Source organism: Cricetulus griseus, chromosome 5 (genome assembly GCF_003668045.3).
Source record: "Cricetulus griseus strain 17A/GY chromosome 5, alternate assembly CriGri-PICRH-1.0, whole genome shotgun sequence".
NCBI classification, from domain to species: Eukaryota; Metazoa; Chordata; class Mammalia; order Rodentia; family Cricetidae; genus Cricetulus; species Cricetulus griseus.
In genome coordinates this window covers 178817940-178823761 of record NC_048598.1, presented here as the reverse complement: position 1 = coordinate 178823761, position 5822 = coordinate 178817940, and positions in this window count along the sequence as shown.

The window sequence follows — 5822 nt, the reverse complement described above, 5'->3', positions numbered from 1 at the left end:
ATGCCCTATCCCAGGCAGTTGTAGGTTCTATTTTTACCAGGTGTACTTATGTCAGGTTTTCCTTTTCTAGAGGCTATAAAAGTAAACATACAAGATGAATATCTGTTTGATTTCTCAGTCAATATATTTAATTATAATTAAAGACACTGGATTGCTTTGTGTGCAGTCTTCACTGTTTGATTGTTGACTGACATGCTGACAGGTCAATTGAACCAGCGGCTCTTATATCTGTTAATTTACTAATTCAAATTTGAATGGGCTCCTGGTCCAGAACTATAGATGACCCAGCTGAGTTCTAGGATGTCATGGGAGAACATTGTTGGTCTCAGTGTTTAGCAACAAGAGTCAAGCAGACCAGAATAATGTCAGCTCATAGATTTCTGCACATGATATAGACTCAAGATAGACAATGGCATTGAGAAGCTTTGGTTCAGAAAACACAGAGCTGGGCAGATCTGAACCTGTTGTGCACTGTCTCCAGGGAGTGGAGGAGAGAGGAGGCTCCAGACCTGCTACAATTTGTGTCTAAAAATCTTGGCTCTTCTTTCATCCTGGTTTTCCCATAAACACAAATCCATGAGCATTATATTCAAGAAATCTGACCAAGGCTCTTCCTAGAATATGAAAAGACCCGGGAGTGTCCAACAACTTCCTCATCATGTGACTTCAGTGACTATGTCAGGGTCCTTTTTGTTCTCATAGATGCCAGTTTGCATTTTGTTCATGGGGGAGTGTGCCTTATATATTTAAATATTGTATAAGAAAAATACAATGTTTTGAGGACGTCAGATATTCAGGGTATACTTGTTTGAAAAAAATGCAATCTAGACACCACAGAGGATCATGTCTGCATGGTCTGCTGGACTTAACTTTGTTCTGTGTGTGCTATGCTCCCTTTGGTGACTGAAAGCGGCCTCACAGTGAGGTTTATGTCTGGGTTCACACTAAGATCCCCTCACTGTTTGTCTAGCACAGTAATAAGTGGTCGTGTCCTCAGACTTCACACTGTTCATTTGCAGGTACAGAGTGCTCTTGGCATTGTCTCTGGAGATGCTGAATTGATCCTGCAAAGATACTGCAGGCTTTGTGGTACTGCCATCTCCATTAATTTTTGCCTGGAGGTTGGCAGACCCAACCCATTCAGTAGCTACTGAAGGTGAATCCAGAGGCTGCATAGGAGAGTCTCAGAGATGCCCCAGCCAACACCAGGTCACCCTCTGACTCCACAAGCTGCACCTCGCCCTCATCACTTGCAGACACAGAGATCCGGTCAACTGGCAAACAAGTCAGTATTTATACCATTCATGTCCACAAAAATACTCAGTGCCTATTCTTCTCCATAAATTACCTTTTAACAAACCAATAATGAAAACCCAAATCAACATGAAATCCATGGTGTGGGTGTTGTTCAGTGCTGATCACTAAATGTGAAGAACTGGGAATCCAGGGATGAGCACCTTTGTCGGAGCTTCAGGGTCAGTGCTGGGCTGGTTTTCATGAGAAGAGAGAGGCCCTAATTTCAGATCTTCCTGCTATATAGCAAGTTCCCTATCTGGAGCTTAGAATTTGGCAATAAATGCAATGGTTGGAAAATTTTCTATCATATTGCATTATTTTTCCTTGATACATACTAACTATCATCTATTTCATTTTATACATGCAAGGTAAAGATGCCCTTTCGTGTAAATTTCAACCCTAATCTCAATGTAAAGATCAATGAATAATGAAGTATAATTAATGTAATGAAACTGGGCTCAGGACACCACGGGGGAAATTTTAACATGCACAAAGACCCAAGTTTCATCCTCATTATAGAATAAGTACATATGTACATATAATAATATGTAATATGTATATACATATTACATAAACATAAGAATAAAAGGCTATTCCTTGATAAATCCCAAACCAACACAAACTGCTTTTACTTATATGCCACTTGTTTGTGTTTGGGGTGTGTTAGTTAACATCTTTGACATTTGTGCCATTATTTTTCTTCAAAGTGAATATATGTTCCTTGTCTGTGGTTACCAGACAAAGAGTGGAAGGAGAGGAGTCTGTTACCTGGTTTTTAGTGCCATGGTTTTATGTCTTCCCATCTCTCCAATAGCCCTGAGGATGTAGGACTTTCTTGGTGGCTGTGGCATCTGTCTCAAGAGGACCCTTCTGTAAGTCACCCCTTTATTAGAAAGGAGAGATGGGAAGTAATCTTTCAAATGATTAATTAATTCAGCTATTAGAGAATCATTGTTATGGCTAAGAGTTCTTATGGACTATGACGTGATTGTTTCTGTGGCACTTTCAGGAAAGTGACTTCATTTGAACCAACAAATGCAGTGAGCTGATGACCTGAAATCACTTTTGCTTTGAGTCTTTTGGTGACCAAATCATTTTTAACAGGTTTCAGTTATTTAGCATGGTTATTATATGTGGGTGAGCAAAAGGAAGAAACTCTAGATGGAAGCAGTGACCTCCTTTGCTGATCAGTCTTTGCATCTGTTCCACAGACCCATCATAAAGCAAGTCTCAACAGCAACACAAAAATTAAAATAACTCCCTGTGATCTATAAGACCACCGTGAATTCACGTTGGATATCAACAACTACAGAAGAAACAGAAGGCTACAAACTCATGGAAACTAAACAACTTCCTCCTGAATGACGACTGGGTCAAGTTATAAACAAAGAAAAAAACAAGAGACTTCCAAGCATTCAATGACAATGAATGCACAACACATCCAAACATTGGGGCACTATGAAAGGAGTGATAAGAGGAAAGTTCATAGCACTACTTGCTGCATAAAGACATTAGACACTTCTCACACAACAGACTTTACTGACCACCATAGCATGTGAATGGGACTGACCTAGGGTCTCTGCATATGTTTGCCAGATGTGTAAAATGTTCTTCTTCTGGGACTCCTGAAAGTGGGAGCATGGGCTGTCTGTGAATCTCCTGCTGACTTTTGTGACCGTTCTCCTCATACTAAGTTGTATCACCAACTGTCATGCCATGTTTTGTTGATATCCATGGCAGGCATCCCCTCCACTGAAGAGAAATGGAGGAGTGGATGGAGAGTCAGGGGAAAATGGGCAAAATTTTGGAGGAGTGAAATAGGTGAAACAGCAGTTTGTTAAATTAAAAAATAATAAAAATAAAAGGATATGAATTTTTATACATCCATATTGATATTAGTATCCTGAAACATAAGTTATCATATATCTGTACAGGATATAGAATCCATATGCACAACAAATCATAGCAGGGATACTGTGAGTAATCAAAAGTGGGCTGTGGAGTAAGAGAAACATCAATTAGGATGCAATAATAAAACAAAAAGTCTGGATAATCAACAGTTCATAGATCCATAGTTTTGTATTTCAGATTTTCTTTACTTGAGCGAACAATTTTGTGTTCAGATTTTGGTGTGTTTTATGGATCTGATGGTATATTATTTTTATTAAAATAATAGATTTAAGAAAATTGTATGGAAAATTAGTGATGTCAATGAACTTCTCATTTAGTTATTAGTGTTGTCCCACTGCTTGTTCTAATCATGTTCTATGTTATGTGAGACATGTGCCTGCAGAGAGATGAGTGGAAAGAACGTGGATGAGATTTTTATTTTATATTAACTTTTGAGTCTTATAACGGAGGTAGCTGCATAGGTAAACAGTGCTCATCACAACAACCCGAGTGACTAAATGAAGACCACTATGCTGGACACATAAAAACTCCCTATGAGGTAATGGTCAGAGAGGCCCCACAGGTCCTGAGAACACTATGAGATATTACGTTGTTCTTAATTCCCCACAATAACTCCATAGACCAGCCCTGTTTCTGAGAAAGAATTGTAAAACTGAGTAGACTGTAAGAACCAGAAACAGAGGACGACTCCAAGGAAACAGTGTCTTCTAGAGAAATCAGGATTGATTGATGCACAGGTGACCTCACAGAGTGTGGAAGCCTGCACAGAGCCTGAGCCAAGTCAAGTCAGACGGGATCCCAGTGTTGAGAGAGAGAGACATGGACACAGGCTCTCATCCCTAACCAGGAAGTTTCTACAACTGACAATTGCTTGCAAAGGCAAAACTCTAGTTCTCCAGTGGAATCCCATTGGGCATGTTAACCCATCTAAGGGTGGACACAAGTGCAGCTGTAGACAATCAATGGAAATGATCTCTATGGTGATTTTTTAGATATTGTGTCTCATAGTGCATTGTTTGTGCATTTCCTTTCCATCTCACTGCTCTTTTGCCCATGTTTCATGGTTACAAAGTTGTATGTTTTTATGACTTTTGTGCTTGTGGTTTTCATTTTTTCTTAGTTTTTAATATCCTTTTTTTGATCCTTTGTATGTTCTTGCTTTCTACAAAGAGAGAGAAATGGTGTGATGTTCAGTAGGTGGGGAGGTAGGAAGAATACAGAAGGATATTGAAAAAGAACAATGAGTGACCAGGAAAACCTGAATTAATTTTCTTCAGAAAAATCATAAAAAGTAAATAAAACTGATTAAACAAACAAGAATATGCAAATCTGTGAAAGCGTTTAACAAAAGAATCTTCACTGTGTTGGAGTGTGGTAACATCACACGTCAATACCAACAGGTGCAAGTCAGTTAAAAGACTATAAGAAAGGAAACCACAGAGGACACAGTGTCCCCTCCACACCAACCTCATCTCTGTACTGTGGATTCTTGCCTTCACGGTGCCTCCTGCTGTCTCTGATCTCGCTTGCAGGTTGGTTTTTCATTGCTTATACTGAAGCTGTACTGTCTGTCTTGATCAGGAACACATCCCTGACTTCAGTGCTCACAGAGCTCAGCTGCAGGGATAAATGGTTTTGTTTACTGGGGGATGCAGACTGTACATCTCAGAGATGGATTTCATGTTGTGTTAATATTTCTGTCAATGTCCCTCTCAAAGCCAGGCTCCTCAAAGTGTCAGTAGGATCCAGCTCTAGCAGTGCCCAATATTATAAAATGACAACAGTATAGAGAAGAGACTTTGATGCATTCCTCAAGCTGTACCTGGGGCAGAACCCCTGAGGTTAGAGAAACACAGTAAGTCTTCAGATCAGCTGTAGCCCCTGTAACCATGTATGTCACATTCAGATACAGGAGTCAAGGGAACAAGGAGGTAGCAAGCACCTTGGGACTCACAGATTAGTTAACAACTCTAAAAAATATATTACAACGAGAAGGAAGAAGAAACCAAGCAAATTTTCACTGTAAGTCACTCTATTTCCTGAACTCCAGTTGGGGGAGGAAAGGCCAGTACTTGCCAATGTTCCTCATCAATAGAAGAACATGTCCTTAGACAACTCTCTCTCTCTCTCTCTCTCTCTCTCTCTCTCTCTCTCTCTCTCTCTCTCTCCCTCTCTCTCCCCCTCTCCCTCTCTCTCTCTCCGTCTCCCTCTCTCTCTCGCTCCCTCCCTCCATCCCTCCCTCTCTTTCCCCTTCTGTCTCTGTGTCTCTCTGTGTCTGTCTGTCTGTCTGTCTGTCTGTCTGTCTCTTTCCCTCTCTGTCCCATTTGTGGTCCATTGTCCTCTTTTTAGTGGACAGCGCGTGTGCTAATAAAGCTTTCAAAGACTGGAATTTTTTCATGCGTGAAGGATGGATTTGGAAGGTGCTCCCAGGAATGAGAAAACCCATATAACCATATACAATTTGGTTTGCATGTCGTTATAAATGTCTGAGCTGCAGCTACACATATTAAAACAAGAAAAGAGGATACAGAGAGTCAGCTGACACCTGTCTGTTTTCCTTTAACTTCAATATAATGAATCAGATGCACCCAGTGTTGCAGGGGAGAGGCAGCAGG